The sequence below is a fragment of the Petromyzon marinus genome, unplaced genomic scaffold, assembly GCF_048934315.1.
Source record: "Petromyzon marinus isolate PM22_M1 ecotype Great Lakes invasive population unplaced genomic scaffold, UKy_Petmar_22M1.pri1.0 PM_G_Scaffold_20, whole genome shotgun sequence".
Lineage (NCBI taxonomy): Eukaryota > Metazoa > Chordata > Hyperoartia > Petromyzontiformes > Petromyzontidae > Petromyzon > Petromyzon marinus.
The window spans coordinates 1,251,068-1,268,095 of record NW_027422762.1 but is presented as its reverse complement, the minus strand read 5'-3'; the positions used below and the strand labels follow the sequence as shown (position 1 = coordinate 1,268,095).

The following is a 17,028-nucleotide window of genomic DNA, read 5'->3' as shown; positions in this document are numbered from 1 at the left end:
ACTGTCATCGGCTACAGAATCCCACGTCAGAGAATGAGGAGGCTTACCGCAGCCTTCGCTCGGAGGTTCGGAGAGCCGTGAGGCGCTGCAAGGATGGGTGGTGGTCGCGGGTTGCTGAGGAGATGGAGTCTGCCTCAGTGGCCCGTGATCACAAATCTCTATTTAACTCCATCAAAAAAGTAACCTGCAGTGCCACACCTATTACCATCATTAGGGGAAAAAACGGTGATCCAATCTCCGACCCCCAGGAACAGGTTCGCAGATTTGCTGAGCATTTCTGTGAGGTCCTGGGGGAGGGAAAATCCCACAGCCAGGAAAACATCGTGGCACAAGGTGAGGATGACCCTGCTGAGGCTGCGGTGCCTCAAATATTGGAAGAAGTCACCCCCTGTGAGTGGCTGGCTGAGGTGCCATCTGCTGAGGAAGTATTGAAGGCGATCCGGAGTCTGAAACCAGGAAAGGCAGCGGGCAGAGATGATCTCCCAAGCGAAATGCTGAGGGAGGGTGGCGTTTGTGCACATACTGCCCTATATGACATCATAACAACAGTCTGGACCACTGGACGGGTTCCGCAGGATTGGAAGGATGCCCTGGTGGTCCCCCTTTTTAAGAAGGGGGACCGCACAGACTGTAACAACTACAGGGGCATCTCACTCCTCAGTGTGCCGGGAAAGGTCCTGGCAAGGATTATTCAGCATCGCCTTGCCAGGCATGCTGAGGAGAGGCTTGCGGAGCCCCAATGCGGTTTCAGGAAAGGGCGGTCCTGCACGGATGCCAGATTTTCTGTCCGTCTGCTACAGCAGAGGTGTAGGGAATTCCAACAAGACCTACATCTCTGCTTTATTGACCTGGTCAAGGCCTATGATACCATCAGTAGGCCTGCGCTCTGGGTCGTTCTTCGTGCTTTTGGAGTACCTGACCCTCTGCTCACGATCATTAAGGACCTTAATGATGGTGAGCGGGCTCGGGTAAAACTACGTGGCCGGGAGTCAGAGCCATTCCCTGTACACCTTGGGGTGCGACAGGGATGTCCTCTGGCTCCCACATTATTTAACATCTATTTTGACCACGTAGTTCGTGAAGCCTTCAATAGCTGTACCGGGGGAATCTCCATATGGTACAGATATAATGGGAGGCTAATCGATGCCCGGGTGCGGTCAAGGGATGGCTCCCTATTGCTCAACCACGTTATGTATGCTGATGATTTGGTAATAGCTGCACAGTCAGAGGAGGAGTTGGAGACGCTGCTGCTGAGACTGGAACGTGCCACTAAGAGGTGGGGCCTTACCATCAGCCCCACCAAAACTAAGCACCTGCCTGGGTATTTTGTACCATCGGACACTCCATCCCCACAACTCCCAATCGATGATGGGGCAGTTGTGGAGAGAGTGGAGAGTTTCCCATACCTGGGCAGTGTGCTTATGACTGGCTCCAGTTTAACAGCAGAGGTCTCACTCCGAATCAGTCGAGCGGCAATATCTTTTCATCGGTTGCGTAACGCTGTGTGGAAGCTACCTGGTCTGTCGCTCCGCACTAAGCTTCAGGTCTTCTCGGCCACGGTCATTCCCTCCCTTCTCTACGCTTGCGAAACATGGACCCCTCTAATGGAACATCTTCGCCGGTTAGAAACATTTAGGCTGGCCTGCCTACGATCCATCCTGGGTTTAACCAGACTGGATTGTGTGAGGAGCTCACAAATCCTTGAAAGATCTGGGCAGGGTCCCATCGGTGAGCTCCTCCGGCAGGCAAGGCTGCGATGGCTGGGTCATGTAGCCCGCATGCCCAGCCACCGCATGCCAAAACAGCTTTTGTTTGGCCGGATTGAGGGGGCTAAGCGGGCGCGGCACAGGCTAGAGAAGAGATGGAGTGATGCGGTACAGGAGGACGTGGAGCTGAGTGGACTTGCCGATGACTGGTACCAGCGGTGTCAAGATCGGCCTCTGTGGAGGAGGTTCGTGAAGGATGCTACTGGGCAGTTGGAGGCAGTCGCCCTCCAACAACAACGGAGGACGGAGGAGCGACGCTCAGAACAACGAGCGGAGCGCCGGGTGGCTAAAGCACAGCAGGTTGGCACAGTAGGGGGCACAGGTGGTGCATCAGCCAGTCATCTCAGTCAGTCGACCCGTGGCACCTGGGTCTGCTCCGTGACCTCCTGCCAGCGGGCGTTCGACACTTCACGTGGCCTCAGGGTGCACATAGCCTGGCACAAGCGTCGTGGTGACGTCACCGCCACTTAGTGGCGAATGGCGGTTGTTGTTGTGTATGTATATATGTGTGTATGTATATATGTGCGTATGTATATATGTGTATGTATATGTATGTATATGTGTGTATGTATATTGTGTATGTGTTTATGTGTGTATGTATTTGTGTGTATGTATATGTGTGTATGTATATATGCGTATGTATATATGTGTGTATGTATATGTGTGTATGTATATATGTGTATGTATATGTGTGTATGTTTATATGTGTATGTATTTGTGTATGTGTTTATATGTGTGTATGTATATTGTGTATGTGTTTATGTGTGTATGTATTTGTGTATGTGTTTATGTGTGTGTATGTATATTGTGTATGTGTTTATGTGTGTATGTATTTGTGTTTGTGTTTATATGTGTGTATGTATATTGTGTATGTGTTTATGTGTGCATGTATTTGTGTATGTGTTTATATGTGTGCATGTATATTGTGTATGTGTGTATGTATTTGTGTATGTACCTGGTTCCAAGTGTGAGGGGGAGCCACGGCTGCCCCCCTCCCGTGTGGGAATGGCATCGGAGCAGGGGGTGGTGGTTATAAACCACCACACAAAGTCACCCTCCACCTCGTCCTTCTACTCAACCACCTTCCCCTCATCCTTCTCATCCACCGCCTCCTCATCCACATTCTCATCCACCTTCTCATCAACCTCCTCCTTCTCATCCACCTCCTCCTTTTCATCCACCGCCTCCTTCTCATCCATCTTCTCATCCACCTCCTCCTTCTCATCCACCTCCTCCTTTTCATCGCCCTCCCCCTCCATCACCACCACCTCCTCCTCCTCGCCCTTTATGGTGCCGCCACCGCCAGCGGCCACGGAAGCGCCCTGTCGCTCACGGGACAGCAGCGGCCGTGGGACGACGACGCCGCTGATGCTGCCGCCGCTCGACGTTGTCCGGTGACCACAGTGCAGCCCGGCACCACCGCCATCACCACCACCACCATCACCACCACCGCCAATCACCACCACCGCCAGGAGGATTCGCCTTGGTGAGGATGTTGTAGGCGAGCTGGCACGCCACCTCCCGTGCTCCCTCCACGCTTGAGCTCAGAAATTTGGGGAAGATGATGGCGCCTTCTCCCACCCCGGGAACCGACACCTTATAGAGGAGGCCCACGGGCATCCCGGGCTCCGAGTGAGCGTGCAGCTCGAAGATTGGGTAGCTGACGCCAGCGGTCCGGCACAGCATCCGCAGCCGCACCTCCCACGACAGCATGGCCGCCTCCGGCAGCGCCTCGAGAGCAATGGGCATGGGCCGCAGGTGGAAAAGGTACCCACCACAGCCGCGTGCGTGCCCCCCAGCCCTCAAATTGGCTGTGTGCGGCTTTGCCGGTGCCCGTGCACTCCGGCTGCAGCAGGTCTGGCACCGCCGCCTCCATCTCGTCCTCGTCTTCCATTGCCGCCGCCGCGGCCGCAGCCGCCGTGTCCCACTCCGCCTTGATGGTCCGGCCCCATGGCCGGAAGTTGATTCGAAGGAGCTTCTTCCGGGCCATGGCGGCTGCGCGATGGCTCCCGTACTCGATGAACGCGTAGCCTCGGTTGAGGGTTTTGTCCCAGCGACAAACGCTCATTTTGACGTCCACCACGCCCTTCGTGGCACCGCTCATCGCCATCATCACCTCCGCTCGCTTCTTGTCCATTGGCAGCCCCCCAATGAAGAGGCGGCGATTGTCCACGCTGATGCAGACTGCAATGCGGCGTCCGGGACGGATCTCTACCTTGTCGAGTTTCTTGATGGCATCCGTGGCTTGGGCGAGCGTCGCGTAGGTAGCGAACGCATAGCCGCGGGTCTCTCCGCTATAACCCATCATGAGGCGGAGCTGGTAGAGCTTCCCCACCGTCTCAAGCACGGGCACCAGCTCATCCTCGTAGAGGTCGTGCGGGATCCTCCCCAGAAACACCTCGCAGCCATGGGCGGGAGGGGGCCCCTGCCAGTCGGGCGGTGGTCCGAACTTCCTCTGTCCGTTCTCCTGCACAATGTTGTACCCCGTGCGCAACATGAGGTCCAGCAGGACCTTCATGCAGGCCATGCCGAGCACCGGTGGTTTGGCTACTACCGTGGTGCTGGGGCAGCGGCTTGGGGCCCGGTGGAGCCCTTGACACTCCGCGCGGTCGCCTCGTGCCGACAAAGCCACGGGGGGAATCAGCTCCTGAAAAGCCAAATCCCCGGCAGGAACTCGCTCGGCCCAAACCTACAGGCCAGCAGTGAAGAGAGGAAGAGAGAGAGAGTGGAGACGGATGGAGAAGGAGAGACGCGTTTGTTCGGTCCATGGGCCTAAATGTGACGTTAGCGTAGCCTGTGCAGTATGCATACAGCGCTTTTGTCAATCCACTCCTGGATCAAGCCCTCCCCCACATTGCACAGAGGAGACAAGAAACACAAACCCACACGGTTCCCGGCATGCGTTTGTTTGTCCTCGGAAATGTTCACCGAGCAATGATTTTGCGTTTCGAGCGGCGTTTGACTTCGCGCGGTGAACTTCGCCGTGATGACGTCACTGGGCACGACAGGAGAGGTCGGCACTGACTTTTAGCGCCGGTTTTTTACTCCCCATCCAATAGTCCATGAGACGCTTCAAAATGAGACCGTTTTGTCGGTATCAAAGTATGACAAAATAAGAATAGATTTGATCCTTTTTTGGCAACAAAACGGGTGTTTAGATGTTCAAACACCAAACAGAAACCTTCTTCAATGAATCTTAAGATCTGTTTTATTGCCAGAAAGGATACAACCTATTCTTATTTTTTCATAGCCCATGAGATGTCTCCTTTGTCGGTACCACGTGAGGTGGCCTACATTGAGCAGTTTCAATTTCTCTACGTGGCCAGTGATAAACAAATGCAATGAGTGAGACTATCAAGTAATTTACTTTCATTTTCCATCCAAATAAATGGGTACGACTGAAGTCTTGCTACCTTAGGTGGTACCGAGTTCTACTCTGGACCATGAGTGGGCCGTTTAATCAATTTTGGCCAGTTTTCAACATTGTTAGGTCCCTAACAGCAACAGAGCTGTTGTACTACAATTGTGTTCATATTGGATCATCTTTACAACAGAGCAAACATGCAGACAGATCTAATGCTTAATGCTTTCAAATCCTCATTGTTGAAATGTGAGTTTACTTGCAAATGGAATCACAGTCCCAAATCATGACCGCAGAATGGTTGGAGCGAGTTGTTGGGGAGGGTGGTGGGTCGGGGGTTGAATTGCCATCATCAAAGCAGCACACGCCCCACCTTATGAACCACACAGAGTAATTACGCGAGCCAGACGTTGTATAGAAATTATTATTGTTGTTAGTGTAGCATTCACCAAAACGATCCAGCATATGTTTTATTTGGTCACGCCATTCATATTCAGATATTCATTTTGCTTGTGTTTCAGAGTGGGCCGATTCATCTTTGATCTCATGAAGATGCGAAATCGTAAATAGGTTTTGATCAAGTTGCTAAAAGGATACAATTTTTAAACGGATATTTTAAATCAATGGAGTGCATGTTTTACAATTCACGCAGCTCAATAACGAAAGAAATAATATCGCATGGTTTTAATTAAGTAAAATATTTCATATATATAAGAATTTATAAATTTGTGTCATGAATTGGTGATGAATTTTGCTTTGACCATCTCTTAAATGACCGCAGTTATAATGAGCTGGGATATCATCATATTTCTCAAGTCGTCGATCACTCAACCAAATATATCGGTTTCATTACTCGACAAATTGGATAGCAATTAGTTTTTTTAAAAATTGTCCGCGTATGTGCCACTGGATGGGAGGTTATGGGCGCGGCATAATCTGTTGTATCATGCTGGGCGTGGCTTGTAGGGGGTTTCCTACCTTCGGGAAGCGTGATGCTGAAATGGTCGCTGTTTTTTAATCAAATCTAGATTTAAAACTCATTTCTTTAGAACTGCTTTTCGTATTCTTAGCTCTTTCGGTAAAGTCACGTTGAAGGGAAACAATAAAATAATAAAATATATATAAAACAATAAAAATTCTCACGACATTTCGACCATAACGCAAACGGTCATCATCAGGTGTGAAAAACCAACGACCGTTGCATATCAGCTCCTAGCTATATTTTATTATTTTATTGTTTCCCTTCAACGTGACTTTACCGAAAGAGCTAAGAATATGAATTACTGCAGTCACGGAAGCTTTAAATCAAAATTTAACTGCTTTTTGTGTTTAGTCTTTTGTCCTTCCCCCACACCTCTGATTGGCACGGTTAACTACCGTACAGCGTGAAAGAAGTTCAACAACATACATGCACACAAAAGTTATAAGTTTAGTCAATTCACTTAATCGACTAATCATATCAGCTCCTAGCTATATTGCACTCTTTGTAGGTGAGTAGGTCGGTAGCTGCGCTACTGTTGTGACATTGTCTACACGATTAACTCTGCCGTGGCGAATAGCGCGAGTGGTGTGTGTGTGTGTGATAATTATACATGACGACAGTGGTGTAGCTTGTACAGAATAAGTTAACACGATTTTTAATTTAGAGAGCATCTACATGCAACCGAATCTCACGACGCTATACCACAACAGACGCGTGCACCTAACCGGTAACAACGAGGCGTGATATTTGTCCGGTATTTTAAGAGAGAGACGGCCATAGGCAGAGAAGAGGAGGAAATATATTTAGCTTGGACGTGGACAGATGGTTGAGGGAAGTAAGTTCCAGATCTTGGAGGCAGCAAGAGGAGAAGGCGAAGCAAAAGACGAATCGAGGGTTGACCTCTACACAAGGAGAAGGTCAACTCGCTGCTTCGATCAGAAAGCTTCGGCTCCTGCGGCGCAGAGCGCACGGAGGCAGTGCCTGGTGTAAGAGGGGAGATGAGGCTTGCACGTTGGAACCGGCAACAGTTGAATCCACATTCAGAGACGTTCGATTCGATATTGTGCACAGTCTCACGTGTACAGGATACATTACGTGAGAGCCCGGAGTGCAGCGGAGGGGGGTGAGGCTGATTCATTCGGCCTCAGAGGAACGCCGTGAGCCTCAACCGGTCCGTCATCAGCCTCAGCCGTGGTCTATCCGCTGCGGGGTGAAGGGCACCCCCCTCGTTAGTCGCTCTCGGTACTGCCAGGGCCACGTTACACTTCACTCCTGCGTCACGAAGCGATCCCGTAGCTCCGTCTCTACACGGGCTGGGCCAGACGTGGGAAAAGGACGGCCCGTTGGGCTTCTTAATCCGGCCTGCCGAACTTGTCCATATATTATTATTGTTGTTGTTGTTAAATTAAATTTTACCTTTCTCCTGTAATGCCCCCGTTTCCCAGATTAGACGGCGCACATTGACCGGGAGTGTGGACATTGTTTTGGGCGCAGGCCTCAGACGTTTCGTGATGTTTGATCAGTCACGTTACGACACGTTTTTGTGTCGTTCACGTTCGTGCAATTTGTTAAATTGACTTGCAAATAAACGCTTTGCTACCTGTTAAAGGCCAAATACTTTCATGTAATGATTTTTGACACCGTCATTTATATTTAGTTCACGCAAACGCTCCATCCACCACCATCACCACCAACATCACCACCACCATCACCACCACCGGCATCACCACCACCAACAACATCACCACTACCAACATCACCACCACCACCAACATCACCACCACAAACATCACCATCACCACCAACATCACCACCACCAACATCACCACCACCAACATCACCACCACCACCAAGAGCACCATCACCACCACCAACATCACCATCACCACCACCAAACTCACCACCACCACCAACATCACCACCACTAACATCCGCACCACCACCAACATCACCACCACCACCAACATCACCACCAACATCACCACCATCACCACCACCACCACCAACATCACCACCAACATCACCACCACCACCACGAACATCACCACCACCACCAACACCACCACCACAACCACCAACATCACCACCACCATCACCACCACCAACATTACCACCAACATCCCCACCACCACCAACATCACCACCACCAACATCACCACCAACATCACCACCACCACCAACATCACCACCCCCAACATCACCACCACCACCAACATCACCACTACCAACATCACCACCACCAACATCACCACCACCAACATCACCACCACCATCACCACTACCACCAACATCACCACCAACATCACCACCATCACCACCACCACCATCACCAACATCACCACCACCATCACTACCACCATCACCACCACCAACATCACCACCACCACCAACATCACCATCACTAACAACATCACCACCACCAACATCACCACCACCACCAACATCACCACCACCACCAACATCACCACCACCAACACCACCACCAACATCACCACCACCAACATCACCACCACCACCAACATCACCACCACCATCACCACCACCACCAACATCACCACCACCAACATCACCACCATCACCAACACCACCACCAACATCACCACCACCAACATCACCACCACCACCAACAACACCACCACTACCAACATCACTACCACCATCACCACCACCACCAACATCACCATCACCAACAACAACACCACCACCACCAACAGCACCACCAACATCACCACCACCACCAACACCACCACCACCATCAAAGACAAACTATAGAGTTCCCCCCCCCACCACCGTACGAGCCCTGGAACGAGACCCTTGGGGGGCGAGCCGCTGTTCAGTCTCCAGCAGCAGCAGCAGCAGCCGCCGTGTGGCGCACGATGGGGTGACCAAGCGCCTGAGCGCGCGGCCGCCTTTGTCTCCCCAGCGAGCCCCAGGCGGCCAACATCGCCACCCTGGGCCGGGTGAGCAATCTAGCCGAGACCGGCGACACTCCCGGGGACCAGGCCTCACTACGGCACTTACCGGCGCAAAGCTCCTGTAGGTGTCTGGGGGAGGGGGTCTTGATGAGGTTACACACGAAACTGTTTCCTAGTGCGCTGGTGGAAGAGGAGGTCGCTTATGTCCGACGTTCCGTGTCACTGCCACGGACGGGTGACTTGCGCGCGTGCCTGTGAACACGTCAAAGGCCTTAGCTTGACGCTTTCAGAAAACGTAGCGCGGATAGGCGATCACGTGGGGCGAGCGAGGCTCAGATTCCGTAGAACTGATAAGCAATGCCCGTAGAATCAGCACTGCCCATAGACTCATCACTGCCCATTCGCTAGGAGAAAACCCCAATAAGCTGAAATAGAAACCGAATAAACTTAGAGAGAAACCCGCAAAACGTAAAAAGCTATTGAATGCATGGCTGTGTGTGCTGCTTTGCATTGTCGTAGCTACGTATGCAGTCTGCAAGTTTTTTTTAATGTGGGCACGTGCAAATATTGTCTGGGTACATGAAAATATTTCTTTGAAAATGTGTCCTAGATAGTATATTTGTAAGTGTGTGGGTTAATAAAAGTAGAATTGAAACATTAGCACAATGTAGATTTGTATATTGTAGGGTAGAAATGTCTTTATGATCTAATATTGGTTTAATACAATTTATATTTTTAATTAGAATACTTTGCAATGCAATAGACTAAATATAATGCTTGTGTTTTTAAAGAAAATAATATATATTCTTAGCTCTTTCGGTAAAGTCATGTTGAATTACTGCAGTCACGAAAGCTTCAAATCAGAAAATAATATATTTACCAGGATTAAAGTTGAGCGAAATATGTAATAAAATCTGAGGCTTGGAGAATTGCATGCTGGGAATTAAATTGAGACATTGGGAACGTTGGTAATGATCAGGAAAATGCCCTAACAAAACAGGGAAGTCTGAAATATGTTGGCGTGTAATTCATCAAATTAAATCCAAAGAGGAGGGAAAGAAGGATCCCAAGCATGCGACACTCAGAACCAAAAGTGGTAGAGACTCGGCCGAGAGAGTGGAGAGAGAGAGAGAGGAAGAGACTTTTCAGGACTTTATTTCCACTAAAAAAGTAACAAAAAAACATTACGGGAAAAAAACACCTAAATTCAAAATCAATAAAACATCAAACTCTTAACAACGGTATGTGCATGAAATACAAATGGCACCGGGATAGAGGCTGTGGAAACGAGGCGGTGCACGGACATCTCCGTGTGCAGCAAAGTTGTTCAAGGGTTTTTCAATTTTATAAAGAATCAAATGTTTTGACATCAGAATGCGATGTGCACAATATATATTTTTCTCCCCTACATTTTCAAAACGAAATGGCGTTGACATGTCAAACACCTGAATTCGTTATTTCTTCAAGGATTCTGTTGTCGTAGCTACGTATGCAGTCTGCAAGTTTTTTATGTGGCCACGTGCAAATATTGTCTGGGTACATGAAAATATTTCTTTGAAAATGTGTCCTAGACACTATATTTGTAAGTTAATAAAAGTAGAATTGAAAAATTAGCACAATGTAGATTTGTATATTGTAGGTTAGAAATATATTTATCATAGCGATGATCTAATATTGGTTTAATACAATTTATATTTTTACTTAGAAGACTTTAGCCATGCAATAGACTAAATATAATGCTTGTGTTTTTAAAGAAAATAATATATTTACCAGGATTAAAGTTGTGCGAAATATGTTAGTAAATCTGAGGCTGGGAGAATTGCATGCTGGGAATTAAATTGAGACAGAAAGGGGTTAATGCATGCCTTGCAGAGCAGGCGCACGTTACAGAGATTATTGACAAAACAGAATGCGATGTGAACAATATATATTTTTCTCCGCTACATTTTCAAAACGAAATGGCGTCGACATGTCAAACACCTGAATTCGTTTTTTTCTTCAAGGATTCTGTTGTCGGTTTTCATTAAAGTGCAATGACAGGGTGACACCTGCTGACATCACAGGGTGACACCTGCTGACATCACAGGGTGACACCTGCTGACATCACAGGGTGACACCTGCTGACATCACAGGGTGACACCTGCTGACATCACAGGGTGACACCTGCTGACATCACAGGGTGACACCTGCTGACATCACAGGGTGACACCTGCTGACATGACAGGGTGACACCCGCTGGCCTGGCAAGGGCTTCACGGGTACGGCCACAGAGGTAACAACCAATCAGGGAAGGAGGCGCATCTGGGGCAAAGGCAACAGGTGGGGCTAGCCGAGTTACTCCGGTAACCTTTGCGAAAGGTTCCACGAGAGGGTGTGGCCGGAGGCGGGGCCTAGCCACGCCTCTGGCCACATTCTCAGAGGATTCGCCTTGCTGAGGATGTTGTAGGCGAGCTGACATGCCACCTCCCGTGCTCCCTCCTCGCTGGAGCTCAGAAATTCGGGGAAGATGTCGGCGCCTTCTCCCACCCCGGGAATCGACATCTTATAGAGGAGGCCCGCGGGTATCCCGGGCTCCGAGTGAGCGTGCAGCTCGAAGATTGGGTAGCTGATGCCGGCGGTCCGGCACAGCATCCGCAGCCGCACCTCCCACGACAGCATGGCCGCCTCCGGCAGCGCCTCGAGAGCTACGGGCATGGGCCGCAGCTGGTGAGGTACCCACCACAGCCACGTGCGTGCCCCCCAGCCCTCAAACAGGCTGTGTGCGGCTTTGCCGGTGCCCGTGCACTCCGGCTGCAGCAGGTCTGGCACGGCCGCCTCCATCTCCACCGCCGGGGCCGGAGCCACCCGTTCCGGGATGGCCCAGTCCACCTTGATGGTCCGGCCCCATAGCTGCAAGTTGATTCGAAGGAGCTTCTTCCTGGCCATGGCGGCCGCGTGATGGCTCCCGTACTCGATGAACGCGTAGCCTCGGTTGAGGGTTTTGTCCCAGCAACAGACGCTCATCGTGACATCCACCACGCCCTCCGTGGCACCGCTCATCGCCATCATCACCTCCGCTCGCTTCTTGTCCTCTGGCAGCCCCCCAATGAAGAGGTGGCGATTGTCCACGCTGAAGCGGACTCCAATGCGGCGTCCGGGACGGATCTCGAACTTGTTGAGTTTCTTGACGGCATCCGTGGCTTCGGCGCGCGTGGCGTAGGTAGCGAACGCATAGCCGTGGTTCTCTCCGCTATGCTCCATCATGAGGTGGAGCTGGTAGAGATTCCCCACCGTCTCCAGCACGGGCACCAGCTCATCCTCGTAGAGGTCGCGCGGGATCCCAGCCAGAAACACCTCACAGCCACGGGCGGGAGGGGGCCCCTGCCAGTCGGGCGGCGGTCCGAACTTCCTCTGTCCGTTCTCCTGGACGATGTTGTACCCCGTGCGCAACGTGAGGTCCAGCAGGACGTTCATGCAGGCCATGCCGAGCACCGGTGGTTTGGCTACTACGGTGGTGCTGGGGCAGCGGCTTGGGGCCCGGTGGAGCCCTTGTCACTCCGCGCGGTCGCCTCGTGCCGACAAAATCACGGGGGGAATCAGCTCCTGAAAAGCCAAATCCCCGGCAGGAACTCGCTCGGCCCAAACCTACAGGCCAGCAGTGAAGAGAGGAAGAGAGAGAGTGGAGACGGATGGAGAAAGAGAGACGCGTTTGTTCGGTCCATGGGCCTAAATGTGACGTTAGCGTAGCCTGTGCAGTATGCATACAGCGCTTTGTCAATCCACTGCTGGATGAAGCCCTCCCCCACATTGCGCAGAGGAGACAGGAAACACAAACTCACACGGTTCCCGGCATGCGTTTGTTTGTCCTCGGAAATGTTCACCGAGCGATGATTTTGCGTTTCGAACGGCGCTCACGAGGCAGCGTTTGACTTCGCGCGGTGAACTTCGCCCGTGATGACGTCACTGGGCACGACAGGAGAGGTCGGCACTGACTTTTAGCGCTGTTTTTTTTCTCACCATCCAATAGTCCATGAGACGCTTCAAAATGAGACCGTTTTGCTGGTATCAAAGTATGACAAAATAAGAATAGATTTGATCCTTTTTAGGCAATAAAACGGGTGTTTAGATGTTCAAACACCAAACAGAAACCTTCTTCAATGAATCTTAAGATCTGCTTTATTGCCAGAAAGGATACAACCTATTCTTATTTTTTCATAGCCCATGAGATGTCTCCTTTGTCGGTACCACGTGAGGTGGCCTAAATTGAGCAGTTTCAATTTCTCTACGTGGCCAGTGATAAACAAATGCAATGAGTGAGACTATCAAGTAATTTACTTTCATTTTCCATCCAAATAAATGGGTACGACTGAAGTTTTGCTACCTTAGGTGGTACCGAGTTCTGCTCTGGACCATGAGTGGGCCGTGTAATCAATTGTGGCCAGTTTTCAACAGTGTAAGGTCCCTACCATCAACAGAGCTGTTGTACTACAATTGTGTTCATATTGGATCATCTTTACAACAGAGCAGACATGCAGACAGAGCTAATGCTTTCTAACCCTCATTGTTGAAATGTGAGTTTACTTGCAAATGGAATCACAGTCCCAAATCATGACCGCAGAATGGTTGGAGTGAGTTGTTGGGGAGGGTGGTGGGTCAGGGGTTGAATTGCCATCATCAAAGCAGCACACGCCCCCCACCTTATGAACCACACAGAGTAATCACGCGAGCCAGACGTTGTATAGAAATGAGTATTGTTGTTAGTGTAGCGTTCACCAAAACGATCCAGGATATGTTTTATTTGGTCACGCCATTCATATTCACATATTCATTTTGCTTGTGTTTCAGAGTGGGCCAATTCATCTTTGATCTCATGAAGATGCCAAATCACAAATAGGTTTTGATCAAGTTGTTAAAAGGATACAATTTTTAAATGGATATTTGAAATCAATGGAGTGCATGTTTTACAATTCACGCAGCTCAACGACGAAATAAATAATACCGCATGGTTTTAATTAAGTAAAATATTTTATATATATCAGAATTTATAAATTTGTGTCATGAATTAGGGTGATGAATTTTGCTTTGACCATCTCTTAAATAACCGCATTTATAATTAGAGCTGGGGTATCATCATATTTCTTAAGTCGTTGATCACTCAACCAAATATATCGGTTTCATTACTCGACAAATTGGATAACAATTAGTTTTTTAAAAATTTGTCCGCATATGTGCCACTGGATGGGAGGTTATAGGTGCGGCATAATCAGTTGTATTATGCTGGGCGTGGCTTGTAGGGGGTTTCCTACCTTCGGGAAGCGTGACGCTGAAATGGTCGCTGTTTATTAATCCACCCGAGTTACTGCCAACGCATTCCTCTGGTTAAGGAACATTCACGCAAACTGGTTTCATTACTCGACAAATTGGATAACAATTAGTTTTTTAAAAATTTGTCCGCATATGTGCCACTGGATGGGAGGTTATAGGTGCGGCATAATCAGTTGTATTATGCTGGGAGTGGCTTGTAGGGGGTTTCCTACCTTCGGGAAGCGTGACGCTGAAATGGTCGCTGTTTATTAATCCACCCGAGTTACTGCCAACGCATTCCTCTGGTTAAGGAACATTCACGCAAACTGCGGTCATCCTCGCAGTGCCTTTTGGCTCAGCCACCGAACAAAGACGGTCACTGTATCGCACGCTGTCAGATGTGTTTCTGCAGCCGCCTGGAATACTTTTTTATTGCCATATTAGGAAGCCACTGGAGCTATGCACATTGACATCTAGATTTAAAACTCATTTCTTTAGAACTGCTTTTAGTGTTCTTAGCTCTTTCGGTAAAGTCACGTTGAAGGGAAACAATAAAATAATAAAATATGTAAAAAACAATAAAAATTCTCACGACGTTTTGACCATAACACAAACGGTCATCATGATTTTTATTGTTTTATGTATATTTTATTATTTTATTGTTTCCCTTCAACGTGACTTTACCGAAAGAGCTAAGAATATGAATTACTGCAGTCACGAAAGCTTTAAATCAAAATTTAACTGCTTTGTGTTTAGTCTTTCGTCCTTCCCCCACATCTCTGATTGGCACGGTTAACTACCGTACAGCGTGAAAGAAGTTCAACAACATACATGCACACAAAAGTAATAAGTTTAGTCAATTCACTTAATTGACTAATCATATCAGCTCCTAGCTATATTGCACTCTTTGTAGGTGAGTAGGTCGGTAGCTGCGCTGCTGTTGTGACATTGCCTACACGATTAACTCTGAGGTGGCGAATAGCGCGAGTGGTGTGTGTGTGATAATTATACATGACAGTGGTGTAGCTTGTACAGAATAAGTTGACACGATTTTTAATTTAGAGAGCATCTACATGCAACCGAATCTCACGACGCTATACCACAACAGACGCGTGCACCTAACCGGTAACAACGAGGCGTGATATTTGTCCGGTATTTTAAGAGAGAGACGGCCATAGGCAGAAAAGAGGAAATGTATTTAGCTTGGACGTGGACAGATCGTTGAGGGAAGTAAGTTCCAGATCTTGGAGGCAGCAAGAGGAGAAGGCGATACTCTTTGGTTCTATTCGGTAAAGTCACGTAAAAAAACAACACAAAAAATAAAAAAATCACGTTTCGGCCACAACACAAATGGCCTTCATCAGGTGAAGGGACCGTGCTGTCATGAGGACAGCGTTGGAGTGAAAACAGCCAATGTGTGTTATTGTGATTATATGCTACGTTAGTAATCCGTTAATTAGTATGTGTTTCCCCAATAAGGAATTGTAATATGTATGATTTAATAATACGCTTCCAAGCCGCACTAAGCCTGTAGCTGTCCGAGCGATTAAAGTTATTTCTATTCCTCTCAATTTCAATGGATTTTCTAATTAGTCTTTGCCAGTAATAATTAGTTTTACACAACACTTCAACGTTATCAAAATCAATTGAGTGTCCTTGTTGACAAGCATGTTCTGCCACTGCCGACAGTTGTGTTTGAGATAATTTTATATTTCTTTGATGTTCTTTTAGTCTTATGCTGATGTTACGTCCCGTCTGTCTAATATAGCATCTGCCACATAAACAATTAATCCGATATACACCTTCTGTTGATAATTTAGGTAATGCGTCTTTAGTGCAAGATACTAGTTTTTGAATTTTGTGTACTGTACCAAATCTTACTGTAATGTTTTGCTTTTGCAAAACACGAGCTAATTTTCAGTTACTCCTGAGATATATGGAATTTTTATTGTTTTAACAATCTGGTCGCTTTCAGCAGTATTGCTTTGCGATCGTGATTTGGCATTCAGTGCTCTGTTAATTTGAGCATTATTGTAGCCATTCTGTCGTAGTGCGTCTTTAACGTGTTTAATCTCTCTCACTAGACTCTGACCATCTGACACTGTTTTAGCCCGATGTATGAGCGTCTTGATAAGAGAAGATTTCTGAGCTGGATGATGATGTGATTCTGCATTCAGATAGGCATCAGTGTGCGTTTGCTTTCTGTAAACGCTGTGTGTTATTTTACCGTTTAGGCCATGTCCAAGCGTCTTATAACGAGATCAAACCGGTCCGAGATTACGCCAACCTTGCTAATCGAAGGTGGGATATCTCAACACGTGTGTGTGTGCATACATCAAGGCCGTAGCCATGGAGAAAAAAAATAATCTAAATTTTAAAACGAATTTCCTGCTTAAAAATATTTTTTAAAAATTCACTAACACGAGTGTGGATCTAAACGCGATTCCGTAGTTTCGATTCATTCCCCGACTCGTTCCATCAGAATCGATATTCACCTTCACCGTAAAAAAATTAGATTCTCTCCATTCTAAGAACGCATTGACAAACGATTCATAGAATCGATCATCGATGCCTACCGCCCTCTTTGTTGAACAGCGGCTAAATCGTATTGAGCTATAATTAGGAATCGAATCGGCTATGATGCGATCTGCGCGGCTTAGCCAATAGGAGCGCACGTTGCTCGGAGGCACCGTCCAATCGGAGGAGGCGATGGTTTGGGGT

General features: G+C 48.4%; 1 pseudogene; it reads right to left on the bottom strand.

Moving 5' to 3' along the window:
- Positions 1 to 11,249: 11,249 nt before the first annotated feature.
- On the bottom strand, positions 11,250 to 16,759 carry LOC142912445 (putative RNA-binding protein 46 pseudogene; annotated as a pseudogene).
- Between the last annotated feature and the right edge of the window lie 269 nt (positions 16,760 to 17,028).